The sequence below is a fragment of the Pantherophis guttatus genome, chromosome 2 (genome assembly GCF_059756535.1).
Source record: "Pantherophis guttatus breed Tessera chromosome 2, ASM5975653v1, whole genome shotgun sequence".
In the NCBI taxonomy this organism is placed as follows: Eukaryota; Metazoa; Chordata; class Lepidosauria; order Squamata; family Colubridae; genus Pantherophis; species Pantherophis guttatus.
In genome coordinates this window covers 228,133,464-228,151,194 of record NC_142064.1, presented here as the reverse complement: position 1 = coordinate 228,151,194, position 17,731 = coordinate 228,133,464, and the positions used below count along the sequence as shown (strand labels likewise).

Below are 17,731 nucleotides of genomic sequence, written 5' to 3'. Positions count from 1 at the left end.
TCTTCAGGCCTGGATGGCTTCTGAACTGACCACAGCTAGCTTGCCTTCCTGGCTCCTCTCCCAGCATGAGTCCCATCACCCATCTGGGTCCCCATGCATCCCCCTCCCTCTACGCGTGTGTGGCAACTCCAAAACGGTGCATTGTGGCCACTTTGAACAGTGCGCTGACTCGGATGTTGACAATGTATAAGTAACCTTGCTTCTTTGCTAGCTGGGAAAATTAGTTATATATAGTAAATTCTTTTAAAAATGGGTTCAACTGCAGCTCATCAGTAAATCATCTTTGGAAAGGATTTACAATTAGCTCTTCATCCATCCATCCATCCATCCATCCATCCATCCATCCACTCAATTTAGATAATGGCCCATTATTAAACACATTATTAAATACATCAAATATATATTGAATCAATAGAAACACACAAATAGAAAGTACAGATACAGTAACTCACATACACCTTTATAAAATTGGCTCATATAACAAATCCCACCAGGCTCAAGGTTGATTCAGCCTTCCATCCTTTCTAAGGTAGGTGAAATGAGGACCCAGATTTTGGGGGCAATAAGCTGACTTTGTAAAAATATACAAATATATATATCATCCTGTCCCAAGGTTTGAGAGAAGAATCAGATCAGGAGGGCCTTTCTAAAGGCTGGTAGGACCATGGCCATCTGAATTTCAAGAGCAAGTTCTTTGCAAGGCAGACATGGTATCCAAGAAGGCATATGTCTTCATAGTAACCACTGAAGATTATGTAGGACTAATGTTATATTGGAGATATGCCCATAACTATTCATATTTCTCAGCTGTACCTTTGAAAGGAGTAGTAGCTGTACCTGTACTTCTAAGGACATTGCAATGGTCATTGCTACCAATTCTTCATTTCACTTTTCTTGCCCTTGGTGCAGGCTGGACTCAACTGGTCAACTTATAGAGAGTAAATTAATACCATGTGTCAAGGACCAGGTAGTCAAGATACAACTTACAGAGGTGGTCAATATAAAAAGGTTGGCTTTCTATTGTGTACATAAAGCGTATGTCCAGTCTATGAAAATCAGGCCAATTTGGGGATGTGGTCAGTGTAAGGAGGTGGTCAACTATGGAGGTTTTACTATAATTGGGTAGCCTCTTACAAGATTCTACATATTAGTTTGAAGGGTTTTTCTTTCTTACTTTCTCAGGGACATTTATTATTCTGTTATTTCTTACATTGTTCTCACTCTTTTTAAAATGTTGTATGCTATCCAGAGTCTTCATGGAGTTCGACAGCCTTAAATATATGCCAAAGAAATCGATTTGTTGTTTTAATAATTTCACACAAGCCTCAATGAAGCTAACCAATATTTATAGTATATATAAATGTAAACAGCAAGTGCTACTTATCTTTTAAATTTTGAATTTTTCATATGTTTTAGTTTGTGATTTATATTTCCAGGTTTAGAAAGGTTTAGAAAGGCTAAATTACTTTATATAGAATATAAATTACTTATATTCTGGGTCATGATGATGATGACGACGATGACGACGATGATGATGATGATATAAGAAAGACAAAAAAGTCTGGATAGTGGATGTGAAAGTGCCTGGAGGCAGCAGAATAGAAGAGGATGAACTGGAGAAAGTAACAAAATAGAAAGACGTACAAATAGAAATAAAACAACTGCGGCAAAAGCAAGCAAGGCTAGTACCAATAATAATAGACACCTTGGGTGCAATCCCAAAACAACTGGAGCACCACTTGAACACCATAGGCATTGACAAATTCACTATCAGTCAATTGCAGAAGGAGGCTTTACTTGGATCAGCTTCCATCCTGTGGCAATATCTGTAACACTGTCAAACATCCAGATTTGCCTATCCCAGGTCCTTGGTAAGGACTCAGTCAGTAGACAAAAATGCCAAACCCAGTCTGAACATCTGGCTGACTGTGCAATGAATGAATGATGAAGATGATGATGATGATGATGATGATGATGATGATGATGATGATGATGATGAAATGATAGAGAAACATCCATTTTTTGCCTGAACATGTTCCTGATATTTCGCATTGAGTATTGTTCTCAGCAGTCCTCCTGGGAATCACTTGAATGAAAATTTGAAGTGGATTGTCAGGAAGTGACAGTATGACAAACAAGTGGATTTAGCTTTAGATACTGTCAGTAAGATGTATAAATGCTGTCCAAAATGAATAATGTTCTCAAGGATCTGGCCTTTAAAAAAAAAAATTCCACTGAGTTTGAAAAGGTCTTCACTCATTCATTCATTCCAATATCATTTGCTACTAGAAATTACTTAAAGCAGCTCATTAGACACCCGTAGGACCATTTCCTCATTTGTGATTTACAGCAGCCCCCTCTGTGCCAATAAACAGTAATGAAGACAGGCTTATTTTATTGCTACAGTAATGGCTGGGTGACACTGTAATATGCAATCCCTAATAGGAAAATGGCCATCGAGGGCAACTCAAAGGTGCAAAATAGCACACAAGTATATAGAATGGGTGGAATCCATCTACTTACCCATTTACTGGGCTTATATGTTGCTCCAGCCCAGAAGGACTGCGAATAACTTACATTCCCATTTTTCAGACAAAAAACTAAAATAGAAAAATGTAAGAAAGAAAATACAGACAATTCAACGATTGCTAAGAACAATAAAAAAACCCCAAACACCTCCAAGGTGAAATATCCAGGGTGGGCTGCTGGGGGTTTGCAGGGTTTGGGAGAATCTCTAGCTAAGATTCTGTGCAGTTTGGAGAACACCCAAATCCCACTCCTGGCTGGCCCCACCCACCCCACCTTTCCCAGGAGTCCCCACACGGCCCATTTTGGATGCAGGTAAGTGCAGGGCATGCACGGAGGCTCGGGGAGGGCAAAAAACGGGCCTATTGGAAGTTCAGGAAGGCCAGAAACAGGCCATTTCTGCCCCATTTGGGAAGGCTGGAAACGGGCCCATTTCTGGCCTCCAGACGGTCTCCGCAGCCTGGGGAGACTGTTTTCGCACTCCCAGAGGCTTGAGGAAAGACTTCGGAGCCTGGGGAGGACAAAAAGCCCCCCCCCATTGTGGTGCAGGAGGCTGACTAGGCCATGCCCACCGTGGTCACGCCCACCCAGCAACTGGGCAGAGAACCCCTTGCTAAAATTTTTGAAGCCCACCCCTGGAAATATCCCAACACTTCTTTTATAATGCTGTTGCCAAGTTTTAGACCTGCAGTTGCCACCGGAATAAATTTCTTATTTAGATCCAAGAATTTAGATCTTGCCACACCCAAATCATCAGAGCAGGTAGCAGTGCCAAGCTGGCCTTGGCTGGTTTAGAAAGCCAAGCACGAGGTTAAACCTGAATATTACTGGGATGGAAAAATGAAAAAATAAATCAGGGGGTCTATGAACTAACTTAGGAAGCCGGGGGGAAATGCTGAAAGAAGGGAATGGAAAAATTTTTCATATGTGCCAATAAATCACCATGGTGGTGGGTTCTAGTGAAGGGATTTGTTTTTTTTTTTTTAAAAAAAAAAACTTTACCCTTATATCCCATTCAAATGATCTATGAGGTGGAAAATCCAGTGTCCTGCACTAGTACGTTAATAGTTAAATTAATATAATATAATGTATAATAAATAGTTTTCAGTCATGCAGTCAAAGCTGCAGAAAATTTTCAGAGTCTTAATAATGGTTATGTAATTAGAGTATGTTAATTATACCAATTACTTTTTATGATCAATATGTGAATTTTGGATTTGTAATTAATCATATGGCTCCTGATGCTCTTAATTGCTTTTTAATACTCTACATTCCTGCCAATACGATATTGGATCACGTTCAGATGATTATTTCATTTCAGTTTCATGTTCTTTCTTTCTCAGGAGATAGATCAAATCTCCCTCTGGGAGCTGAAAAGAAGGAGTATCAGACACCATCAAAGATCAACTACTGTCCCAGAGAAATCAGTCACAAAAGAAATGATGGAATGGGGAACAAAATGGTGTGATGCAATTCACATGAGTTACATCTTTGAGCCTGACATCAAGAGATTATAATTGCCGAGGTTTGTACTGTGAAGTCAAAATGTACCTTTCACTTTGTCATCATTGCAAGTTATGTTGGATGCCTATGACATTCGTCCTAATCACAAATTTCTTGCCAATGTTGCTATTTGTTATATTATTGCTGCTCATAAATATGAATAAATACAGTTGTTGGGCTATATCCTGCAAAGCTGAAGGCAGAAGATATCCAGTTAGGAATTCCAGATGGAAGATTGTGCCAGAATTGACTATAAATGCAAAAATTATCCTCAAAGTTGAGCCTGATTCTTGGTGTTGATCCAAGATTGCATTGACTTTAATGTAATTTGACTTGTGTCAATAAGCCTGCATTTCTGCTTATACAAACTAGCTTCCATAAATTCTAGTGCCCCATGCTACGTTGTTCTAGCATATCCTTCAGCCCTTAGGAATGACTCTGCGGGTATATGAGGGGTTGCAATGAGAAGTCAGAAAAGCCCTAATAAGGGGTGGAATTTTCATATTTTCTCTGGATTCAGTTTATTATTTGTACAGTTACCTTTTTTCCATTGTCATACTTTTTAAAAATTAATACGAGAAAAGAGACTTTTTCACCAGGTTACTTTCTAAAGGAAAAAGGAAAAAAACTTCAACAGAAAATAATCAGTAAAGGACATCATTAAAGGAATAAATAATGATGGTGACACTTGATAACAAGGCAAGACAACAACAGAAGTAATTGCCTGAGAAAGGGAACAAAGAAATTGACAAGTGAGAAAAACTAGAGAGAACGTAAATTCAGTTGTGGATAATTAGCTACTATTACATACTTTCAAAATAATAACTTAAGAAGTGGATTTTAGAAAAGGGCATTAAATGAAATGCATATGAATTTGAACTCTGTTAACATTTCTACTCCATTTCCCAAAAACTGCTTTTAAGTCCATGTCTAACATGTTATTCCTAGAACATTTTATTTTTCCTCAATGGAAATGCTATTAGATCATTTCAAATATGGTTCTACTACAAGCAAATAGTAGAGTTGACGGGTTGGCATCATGTTTTGGATTGCACTTTTATTATGCAGCCAAGAGTTTCATTCTTGTCTTCTTGCTTAGCAAATATCTTGCCACTTTTTTATGCCTTTCAAGATGATAGAAAAATCTTGCCATCCAAACTTAGAGGACTAAGGGAAGTGAATAATGGTTTTCATTATAAATGAACATGGAGTCCAGATCATGCTGAGTCCAAGCTGAAGCTCAAATGAAAATGAAACTCTTGACTGCATCTCCACTTCATTGTTCCTGTTGTCCTTTTCTTTCTCATTCTTCCTTACTTCTCTCCTGAGATTCCAAATAGCACTTGACCAGCAGGTGTTGAAATTGCAGAAAATACAAGAAAGACTCAACCAGGAATTTCAATGAGACTATTGTGGGCATATTGATTTCAGAACTGGGATCAGTGCAAATACATAGCAATATAAAATGCACCAGATAGCATCCTAACTTGTCTTCCATCTTGTCCTGAAAAGTTGGAAAGGATCAGAATTGATCATATTGTTCTCACTTTGTTTTCTCAGAAATTCACTTAAGTACTCCTAGGAGTTTAGAACTGCAGCCTGATGCCCATTGAATCAATTGTTGTAGCAGATGGTTGGCATCTCCTGAAATCTGTTAAGATCTCTATTCCTATGTAACATAATATTTACTAATAACTTTAATAAACATAAACCAGGAACTAAGTACTGAAAAACAATCAATAAATTATGCTCTCTCTCTCTCTCTCCCCCCCCTCTCTCATGACCTATCTATCTGGTGGCACAGTGGTTAGAATGCAGTATTGCAGGCTACTTCTGCTGACTGCTGGCTGCCTGCAATTTGGCAGTTTGAATCTCACCAGGCTCAAGGTTGACTCATCCTTCCATTCTTCCAAGGTCGGTAAAATGAGGCCCCAGATTGTTGGGGGCAATATGCTGATTTTGAAAACTGCTTAGAGAGGGCTATAAAAGCACTGTGAAGCATATATAAGTCTAAGTCTTATTGCTAATCTTTCCACCCATTCTACATTCTTCCTTAATTTCTACAAGAAATTCATCCCTATTTTTGCTACCCATGTAAAACTACTGTTCCAGCTCCTAAGAAAAGATCCCCAACTCTTCTGATTGACCCAGGAGCAAGTTCCAATTCAGGTTCAAGTTAAGTTGCTTCTTAACAACTCCTCTGCCACCCTGACCCCTCCCATTCTTTTGTTGTGCAGACAGACATTGTACTCTGGGCAGAGAAGGAGGAGGGGCAGATTTATTATTGTGTGCCTTCTTCCCAGTTTTAGCAAGGCCTGCCAAGACTTTGGACTAACAATCAGCCTGAAAAAAACAAGTCATGGGTCAGGACGTGGATTCACCTCCCTGTATTACAATTTCTGCACAAGAACTGGAGGTCGTCCATGACTTCGTGTACCTCGGCTCAACTATCTCTGACACTCTCTGTTTAGATACTGAGCTGAATAAACATATTGATAAAGTGGCCACCACATTTTCCAGACTTACAAAGAGAGTATGGCTTAATAAGAAGCTGACGGAACATACAAAGATCCAGGTCTATAGAGCCCGAGAGCACACTCTTGTACTGCAGTGAGTCTTGAACCCTCTACGCACGGCAGGAGAGAAAATGGAACACCTTTCATATGCGCTGTCTCCGACGAATTCTTGGCATCACCTGGCAGGACAAAGTTCCAAATAGCACAGTCATGGAACGTGCTGGAATTTCTAGCATGTATACACTATTGAAACAGCAATGTCTGTGCTGGTTGGGGCATGTGAGAATGTCTGATGGTCGGATTCCGAAAGATCTCCTGTATGGAGAATTAGTGCAGGAAAGCGCTCAGAGGGAGACCACAGCAGTGATATAAGGATATCTGCAAGAGGGACCTAAAGGGCCTGGGAATGGACATTAACAACTGGGAAACCTTGACCTCCGATCGTTCAGCTTGGAGGCTAAAGACTCAGCATGGCCTTCTCCAATTTGAAGAGACACTAGTTCGGCAGGCTGAGGCAAAGAGGCAGTCCCGGAACCAGCGAAATCTGGGGGCTGGGCAGGGGACAGAATGTATCTGCCCTCAGTGTGGAAGGGATTGCCACTCTCGAATTAGCCTTTTTAGTCACACTAGATGATGTTTTAGGACCTCTTTCCAGAGCACAATACCATAGTCTCTTGAGACTGAAGGATGCCAATGATGATCTTCCCAGCAGAAAGAAACTATGATATTTTTAGTAAAGAGTTGCTGGCAGTTCCTTTTTTGCTGGTGTTTTCTTGCTGGTGTTTACCTGGGATAGCAACAGGCCAATCAGTGCCTCTTTTTTGGAGGGATCATTTTTCTATTGTTAAATCCAAGACCTTTCCTTGAAGTTTGGTTGAACCAATATTGTTTCATTAGTAGTATTGTGTGAGTCAGTTGCCCAATAGATACTTAATAATCACAGTATTAGACTGAGTGAGTGTGATGCTAGTGGGGGGGGGAGGAACAAGATATATTAGCAAAGCAAATTAGTGCGCTTGTGCAAGTAACAATTACCATGAGGAACATGGCCCAGAAAACCACAACATTTTTTTTAAAAAAAGCCTGAATAAATTTGCTTTTTCTATATAACTAACAACTCTCTCTCTTCCTCACTTGCATTCAGACAGGTGGATGTAGAAATTAATTTTTTTAAGATCGTTTATTAAATACAGAGCAATTGGATAATTTCACACATCATGCTAGGCATAAATCAGGATTTACTAATCATTTATAAACCAAATCACAATGATTTGATACGGCAGCTAGTTTGGTCTAATGGGGGAAACTAAGCAAATGAGATCATCTTGATGTGCTTTGCAGATACTAATTCACATGAACATAGTGGTTTCATAAAGGGAGTGGTATGGTGACCTAGAGGCGACAATCAGGAGGCTGTGAGTTCGATCCTAGGTAGAGGCAGATATTTCTCTCTCTGGGCACAATGAGAATATATCTACTGAACAAAACTCCGCATTGGTGACAGGAAGGGCATCTGGCCAGTAAACACTCTGCTAGCTCCATTCAGTTGCCCAAACTCCACCCTGCAAGGGATTATGGGGTTGTTAAAAGAAGAAGATGATGGTAGTAGTTTCATAAAGATTGCATTTTAATATTTTTTCTCCTTCTTAGCCAAAGTTCAATCTATTTAAAATTATTTTTCACATTTTCATAAAAACACGAAGAAAATTACTGCAACTGGATCCACTCATATGATTCAGCTTGGGCAATTTTATTTATTCATCTGTTTTCAAGCTATATGTAATTTATATCTCACTCCCAACAAGTCAGGGCGCCCAGGTCATATCATCAGATAAACATAGTTAGTACTTACAATAGCAACATGTTAACTGAATCATTGATTAGCCAATGGAACAACAATTTGTAGCCAAGCTGAACACTTTTAAAGGAATTAAATTGAGGAGACTCTGAAATGTTTCCCCCCAGTTGTGAATCTGATAGTAGTAGGTTCCAAAGCAAAGTCTTCTGATTGGTAGATACAGATTGGTAAATGTATATGAGAAAAGGTGGTATTTTAAACAACTTATTATTTGGACTTTAAAAGTAACATGTAGCAATTAATAAAATAGTCATTACTGCAGCAGTTCACTTGTCTTTGGGATATCTATAAACACAACTTTTAAAAAAAGACAATACTTATCTGTTATATAAGCACCTTTTATTACCAAATGCAAACTTCCAGCTGGATTTATTCAGCATTTCGTCCTAATCTTCAAGCTATTTCATAGGCGTCCACCATTTTAGGTACAATCAATAACTGCCACTGACTAAAAGCGTTATGCATTTACTATACTCCAATGGCAAACAGCATATCTAGCTTGCTAGTTGGAGGTCAGAGACCCTGCAATGAAATCACTCTGCCTGTTGTTTGTATGCTCTTTGGCAGTTGCTATTCTCTCTTTCATCTGACAAGAGCTTCCATTCCTTTCTTTGATTTCCTGCCTTAGCTTTGATAATATCATGCTCCATTTGCAATGGAAATGCAGTGCAGACAAAGACCCTTTATTCAAAACCGGTGATGATGCGAATGGGGAAATGACAGTAATAAGGCTCTTATAGACATGAGGCAGACTTTGTCCTGGAACAGAAAGTGAGGAAGCAGTTAATTGCTACTGGCAAGAATTTGGAATGAGTAACCATAAAGTTTAGGATGTTGCCTTACATTTCCAAATACTTAATCAGTTGGGTAATGTTCTGTTTTATTTTCCTAACTGGATTATCTAAAATGTAGATGTAGATTCACGTATCAATCTAATAAATTGATAAGATTAACTTGATGGGTGCTGAAGCACTTCTTGAAGTTGCTATATCAATAAATGGGGGGGTGTCTTTATTTTTTATAGGGGGGTCTCTAATAATATGGCCAAGGGTCATACAGGTGCTGAACCATGTGCATTGCCTACAGCTGTTTTACATATAGCTTTTCCCTTCAGAATATTTTTGGTTGGATATGTTTACTGAAATAATTCTTCTGGGGGAAAAAGTATCTGGATGAGAGAGTATCTTGAATGACAAGATATTCATCAACCTTAGCCTTTGAATAGGCAAAGAAGAGGGAAGCCTTTGGGAGGTGCTGCTTAAATTCTTTTCCTCTGAGTAGAGGCAGGCAGGCAAATAAACAACTACCATACCTAAAGTGCACTGAACTGTTTCAGAGCAAAATATACTTGTGGGCAAATGGTTTTACCTGAGGAGATATATCAGCTTTACGCATAGCTCAGTTGTCTAGGAACTCAGATCAATCAAATATTCCGTGTTCCATCCTGTTTTGAATTGTTGTTTTTGTTGTGAAATATCATGGTGTCAGAAACATTCTAGAGCTTGATGGAAAACAACTGAGTGAAAAATGAATCAGCTGAAGTCTCTAGATAAGCTGAACTTTGAAATAAATGTAGCTGTAAATTGGAAAATGTAGAAACAAGGGTTTAAGTTTATTGCTTGGCTAGTGTCACTAATAAGAAGAAAAAAATCCAGACAACTTTATGGGCATTGATAGAAAGTCACAATACAATGATTTAACACTTTATAGTGAGAAGAAGCAGCTAATAAACTATAAACTTGACAATTATTGTCAATTCCCTCCATTCCCTCCCCACTCCAGGGGAAGGTTACTGCAAAATCCCCATTTCCTCCCGATCAGCTGGGACTTGGGAGGCAGAGAATAGATGGGGGTGGGGCCAGTCAGAATTTTTACTACTGGTTCTCCAAACTACTCAAAATTTCCACTACCAGTTCTCCAGAACTGGTCAGAACCTGCTGAAACCCACCTCTGATACAAATGATATCACATCAAAGTGTCTGTTTGTGTTTGAGAAGAACAAGATGAGAAACTATAAATTAATGCCCACTCTAAAATCAATTAAAAGATCTTGAACATGCAGTAAAATAAATGAATGTTCTAAAGAATAAGAAAGCAATCTCAACGAAGTCTGCAGACTTTGATATTATAGAAAATACACGAAAGTAACCTATTATAACAAAAAATTGTCTAAGCAATTTTAAAAAGTGAAGGATTTAATTATTTTGCAAAGATATACAGGATAAGATAAAGCAGATAAAGATAAAGTATTACAAAGTAGAGAAACGTGCACTATGTTAAGATGCAAAATGTTTTACTGGACCATTCAAATTCAGATGAAGGAGAAGAAGTATGGTGATTTACTTGCAAATGATTGTAAAGTTTAAAATGATACAGGAAGACAAACAGGTATTGTTCTACTGTACTTCATATTACAAAGCAGAAACTCTGGACATTCACAAGGTTAACTCATTCTGAAAAAAAGGTACAGATTTTTTTTTTTTTTAGAAATGAGAATTTACTTGGAAATATAAAGACAGCACTATAAAGTCAGAGCTCAAAGTGAATTTTAGAGTAAAAAGTACACTGAGTTTGAAAAATACTGTAGAAAGAAATTGCATGGTTGTAGAATATAGGAGTAAGTTTCAAAGATTATCCAATTACTGTTCAATCATATTAAATCAAATTTACTTTTGTGTTGATTTTACTTTTGTGTTGTCTCTTTCCAAATGTTGCTGGTCATTGACGAATAAACAGTATTTCATTTCATATTAAATCCACAATTATTTTCAGTGGTTTGTGCCGAAGGAAAGGCTATTATTTCACAGAGAGGATATCTTGAGATAAATCTTGAATAAGTGGTGCAGTTTGGCATTACACTAAATATAAACAAATCTATAGATGGGTAAATGTGTCACAGAGGAATCAGCAAGGAAGCAAATGAAAAAACTGGCTTGATTCTGAATAAAGCTATTTTGAGGGGGAAATTGTATTTAAAAATGTTTGTTCACTTAATATGTATACAGGTACTTTTAAACAAGCAAACAGACAAATAATTGATATTTAGTCTTTAAAGTTTAACAGAAAATAATACAACAGAATGATTGGGATGGAATGATCAGTTACATTGAAGATATATTGATATAGGGAAATAATTAATAAGAACAGAATGAGCAGGTGAAGAATAGCCGGAAGAAAATTGAAATTCAATGACAGAATTTGTAAATTTGACCAAGTACTTGAAAAATCTATTCATGATTGAACTATTGTTGGAATGTTTTGGGAAATGATCAATGACTTAGCCAGGTTGTCTACAACTTGCCTGATCTTCAAAACATTATGCAAATCCTGATTAATTCTTGGATAGGAAATCACAAAAAATCCTCATAGTCAAGAAAGTGAAAAAACAATTCTGAAATCAATATAAAACGTTTTCTTCCTTCCTTTTTTTAACCCCAGGAATAGCAACTGTAGTTTCAATGTAGTTTGTAGAAATTATTCTAAATTGAACAATATATCAACTGATAAATAAACATTTGGGCTTACCATTAATAAGAGTTTTACTGAACTCTAATCAAGATGTATTTTAGAATAATTGAAATTATAATAAGTGTGTTAACAGCTTTATTACTTTTAATAGTGAAAAATAATAATAATACTTGGCTAAGCAAAGTAAACAATGAAGAAGTACAAGGTGCCAGGATGTTCTATTTAAACTAATTATAAAATGGGGGGAAAGCTAAAGAGATCTACATAAAGTCTTCACTAATAATCTACCAAATTTTCAAATGAAGAGAACAAGACAATATAGTTATTGACACCTGATGTACCCTCTAACCTGCAGACATATAAATTAGAATCCTCACTTAGATGTTATCAATAGCTCATGGTTTACAGAGTATTGAGGGTCCATTGAATTTGATTGATTATTGTATTAAAAATCTATTTAAAGACTTTATTTGTACCTGCAAAGTAATATACATACAATGCAAATTCCCTTTGAGTGACTGAAGGAAAAACAGGTATAAACCTTCTCATAAGCTAGCCAAATGTAGTGCTATCCTTGAATCTAAGTCCATATCAATGTATCCTTATATCACATTTTAACATGAGTCAAATAAAAATGAAACATGATTGACTGACACGTATACAAACTAATAGCTTTTTAAATTTCCAAGTAATAAATGGCAATATAAAACCAATGCTATCCATCTAATTTCTTTTTCATTTTTTTTCTTTCTCTTCAATAGTAGGAATCTGAAATCTGGGAAAATAAAATACAATACACAACAATAAGGTGCAAAAGCAGCCGGCATGTGTTTTCTATTTGCAAGGAGCTTTGCTTATCTAAATTAAATGCAGAGCTGTTAATGAAGGAATAATATTTATTATACAGTTCATTACCTCCCTCTGGTTAAATATAATTAAATTATGTAGTTTGATTATCACTAGAGTAGCCTAATGAAGAATGTTACAGAAATAGGCCAATTTTACCAAACACGTCCATGCAAAATTCACCAACATTAGCTAATTAAACAAACTATTGAAAGCTGGTTTTTTTCCTTGTCAACAAATAATAAGTTCTGCATTAATTAAGACGCGCTTCCACATCGTGATAAAATGAAATTATTGTAATGCATGTATTAGAAAAACCTTCCTCAAACTGGTACAGTTCATGGCCTCAGAAATTACACTGGTGGTAATTTTTGTAGTTGCATTCCTAAACATTTGAAGGGCATTGGGTTGTTGTGGACTACATCAAGATTGTTAGAAGAGATGCCTGACTGTGGCCCATTCATTCATAGTTTTAAAGATTTCTCCCAGCCTGATTGTCTCTTCCATAGTACAAATCATACTGTGTTTTGGACCTGAAATGCCATGCACTCAACTCAAATTTGAAGGATATTTGTCACATATATTGGGGGGGGGGGGTTTAAGGCATAGATTTTGAATATAACAGATTCATTTCCTGGGGTTGCTAGTCAAAAAGAATAATAGGTCTTCATCCTATCCCCAAATTAAGGAAACTTACAGGGCAAAACAAATATAAGAAGTTGCACATAGTATAAAAATACTCTACCTCACATCAGATTGCTACAAAAGGAGAAGGGATTCAGCTGACAGCATTCTGCCTCTTACCCTTTGGGAAGCTTTCTCTGTTGATGTTTCATATCGTCCCCTTCTATCAAGTTGCTTCAAGTTCCATTTACATTATATGCAAATCCTCAAGATAGATCTTCAACAGCTTGGTCAGCTTGGACTATTATTCTTATTGGTTAACAGTTATAACAATATATCCTGATCCTCCCCATCCCCCCCCCACGGAGTAGGGTGGAAGGAGAGAGAGGGGGTGGGTGGGGGGGGAACCATTGGTTATCCTTAAACAGCACTGGTATCTTTTGGGCGGCAAAAAATAAATCACAGCTTAAACAAGAAAGTTACCAAAAGGAAACTTTTCCCCATTCCTGAATTTCTCAAACTTCATTCTCTCTCTCTCTCTCTTTTTTTTAAATTTGATTTATATGCCACCCTTCTCCAGAGACTCAGGGTGGCTTACAATGTGCTAAGCAATAGCATTCATCCTTTTGTATATTTATACAAAGTCAGCTTATTGCCCTCACAAACTGGGTCCTCAATTTACCTACCTTAGAAAGGATGGAAGGCTGATTCAACCTTGAGCCTGGCGAGATTCGAACCTGCAGAAATTGCAGGCAGCTGGTCTTAATAACAGGGTGCTTTAGACCACTGTACTACCAAGGCTCTTTTACAGGAAGGCTGTGGTGGTGAAGTGGTTAGAATGCAGTCGTTGCAGGTTAACTCTGCCCACAGTCTGGAGTTCAATCCTGACCGGTTCAAGGTTGACTCAGTCTTCCAGCCTTCTGAGATTAGTAAAATGAGGACCCAGATTTTTGGGAGCATTATGCTGACTCTGCAAATTGCTTAGAGAGGGCTGTAAAGCACTAGGAAGTGGTATATAAGTCAAAGTGGTATATAAGTCGAAGTGCTATTGCTATTGCTGTTGCTAAGGCCTCTTGATGCTCTTGAAGCAGTGGATCAAGAGAGCAGTTTGCTGCACTGGAGAGAAAGAGGTGGGTCTGCTAGACATTACCTAACTTCTTTAAATTATTTTCCTTTGGAATTTAAATGTAATCTCTTCAGAAATTTAAGTGAGGATTTAATTATATTACATTTTATCTGCAGCCCTTGAAAATGGTTCCACAGCCTTTCTAGGTCCATCCATGCTTCCAAATTGCTAATCTATCTGGCATCCCTTATAATATTGCTTTTTCTCTTTGTTTTATCATACAAGAACTATGTCAGAAAGACTTTGCACAGAGTCTGTGATATTGGTTTTTTTTTCTACAAGAATCAGTAACATTGATTTTTCATAGCACTTATTTTCTGTTTAATCTGAGGTCCTCTAAATTGGCATACAATGTCTCACTACCACTATTACCACCCCTGTTTTCTTCATAGACATCTATGAAGCGAGGGTAAGATAAATACTGCTATGTAGTTCAAAGCCGTCCAATGCATTCCAGAAAATGAGTGAAAACCCTGAGCTTGTCGATCAAAAGGTTGGCAGTTCAGCGGTTTGAATCCCTAGTGCCATGTTGCGGGGTGAGCTCCCGTTATTTGTCCCAGCTTCTGCCAACATAGCAGTTCGAAATTGCATGTAAAAAAGGCAAGTAGAAAAATAGGGACCACCTTTGGTGGGAAGGTAACAGCGTTCCATGTGCCTTTGGCGTTTAGTCATGCCGGCCACATGACCATGGAGATGTCTTCGGACAGCGCTGGCTCTTCATCTTTGAAACGGAGATGAGCACCGCCCCCTAGAGTCAGGAATGACTAGCACATATGTGCAAGGGGAACCTTTACCTTTACCTTTTTACCTGGCACAGTTGGCACCACAGAGTGTATGCAAATATAGTATTCTCATTACTTATAAATTAAAAAGATGCTTTTTCCCACCCCAAATGTGTATTTTCTACAAACAGCAAATACATACAATATATATAATTGAATAAATGGCCAGAAATATGCTCCACCAGATATTAATAGAAACTACGGAGCTAAAAAGCTCTTTCCCCAACCTCCCCCAAATCTGTAAGACAAAAAGACTGTAACTTTTAATTTAAAGATGGCTTATTCCCCCTGGATCTTCTAAATAACCATTGATTTTTCTCTCTCCCTTTGTTAGATTTCATATGACCTGCCTGCTCTTTATTAACAAGAAATGTTTCCTTATGCAAGTCTATTTACAAGATTAGACAATGCAGAATAGGAGAAGGTCAAGTCTGAGTCTCTTAAGAATATGTCATCTGGAGCTCAGATTGCAATGTTGTTAATTTATTTTCTTAATTAAGTTCTTTTTTAACCTTTTTAACCTTTATCAGTTCATACTGGACTAAGCCACTTAATAGCTTACACATACAGTACCAAAGTGTCTGCTAGGCATACCATTCTTAGCCTCCATCAGGTTCCCTGCCCTACCTGTTTTTTTTATTATTTTCATTAAAGAATTAAATTCTTTGACTTCTTTGTGAGTTATATTTGAATGATGATGTTCGTCCATCGCAGTGGTGGGTTCCTCCCAGTACGGCTTGGTTCTGCCGAGCCGGTAGCAGTGACGATATGACATCACCAAACCGGTTCTGCTCCTCCCCGCCCCCTGCATTATTCTTACCTTTTATTTGGCCCCACCCCCAATCTATTGCTGCCTCCTGAGTCCCAGCTGATCGGCTAGAGGGAAAAAAACTGTTTAAACTCTTGCCTCGGGGCTTCAAAGGGCCGCCCTACAGCTGATCAGTGTTAAAAGAAAACAAATGAGTAGACCGGTGCCTGCAAAAATAAATGGGTAGACCAGTGCCTGCAAAAATAAATGAGTAGACTGGTGCCTGCAAAAACAAATGAGTAGACCGGTGCCTGCAAAAACAAATGAGTAGACCAGTACAGCTCTGCAAGCAGTTAAAAGCCTGGTAGACCAGTACCTCTGCTAAATCCTAAAGAATTGTCACATGACCATCAAGCCACGCCCACAAAATAAGCCATGCCCACAAAATGAGCCATGCCCACAGAACTGGTAGTAAAAATTTTTAGAACCCACCCCTGGTCCATCGTGTTCGAAGAGGACCTTGACATTTTACAGGTTGTGGGTTGTCCATAATCTGTCCGCAAGTGGCTGATAAGGCCTATACAGGCACGAAACATTCTGCCACATGTCGGGTAGGCATATGTGGGTACCATTGTGGCAGCTTTTGCAGCTCTGGCTTTGTAGAGTGCTTGCTTCTCTTGTGCTGTGGCTGTTCTTCTGTCCTCAGATGTCTGGCAGCCTTGGTGGATCAGCGTGCGCCATGTTGATTGATCTTGTGCCAGGGTTTCCCAAGAGGTGGTGTTGATAACTGCCCAAGGAGTTGCTGATCCAGTTCTACAGAGGAATTATTGAGTCTGTCATCTGCACCTATATAATTGTCTGGTTTGGTTCCGCAACCCAACAAGACAGACACAGACTTCAGAGGATAATTAGAACTGCAGAAAAAACAGTGGCTACCAACCTGCCTTCCATTGAGGACTGTATACTGCACGAGTCAAAAAGAGGGCTGTGAAAATATTTACAGACCCCCTCGCATTCTGGACATAAACTGTTTCAACTCCTACCCTCAAAACGATGCTATAGAGCACTGCACACCAGAACAACTAGACACAAGAACATTTTTCCCCGAACACCATCACTCTGCTAAACAAATAATTCCCTCAACACTGTCAAACTAGTTACTAAGTCTGCATTACTGTTAATCTTCTCATCGTTCTGATCATCCATCTCCTCCCACTTATGACTGTATGACTGTAACCTTGTTGCTAGTATCTTTAAGATTTATATTGACCGTTTCCTATGACTATCATTATGTGTTATACCTTATGATTCTGGATGAATGTATCTTTTCTTTTATGTACACCGAGAGCATATGCACCAAGACAAATTCCTTGTGTGTCCAATCACACTTGGCCAATAAAGAATCCTATTCTATTCTATTCTATTCTATTCTATTCTATTCTATTCTATTCTATTCTATTCTATTCTATTCTATTCTATTCTATTCCATTCCATTCCATTCCATTCCATTCCACTCCACTCCACTCCACTCCACTCCACTCCACTCCATCCTATCCTATCCTATCCTATCCTATCCTATCCTATCCTATCCTATCCTATCCTATCCTATCCTATCCAGGGACTTGAAGGAGGCTTTCAATGTATATATTTGAATAATAAACAAAATACCTACTATCTGAAACTCCATCCTACAAATCTTCTAGAATTTTGAGGGACAGAGTACAGGGACTGGCA

General features: G+C 38.2%; 1 long non-coding RNA gene across 1 annotated transcript in view; it reads left to right on the top strand.

Moving 5' to 3' along the window:
• Positions 1–11,153, top strand: part of LOC148115540 (uncharacterized) — a 37,513-nt gene extending 26,360 nt beyond the window's left edge. The window contains exon 2 of the long non-coding RNA XR_015732672.1: positions 3,870–11,153. This is a non-coding gene — a long non-coding RNA (uncharacterized LOC148115540). The remainder of the gene's footprint in view (positions 1–3,869) is intronic.
• The last annotated feature ends 6,578 nt before the right edge of the window (positions 11,154–17,731 follow it).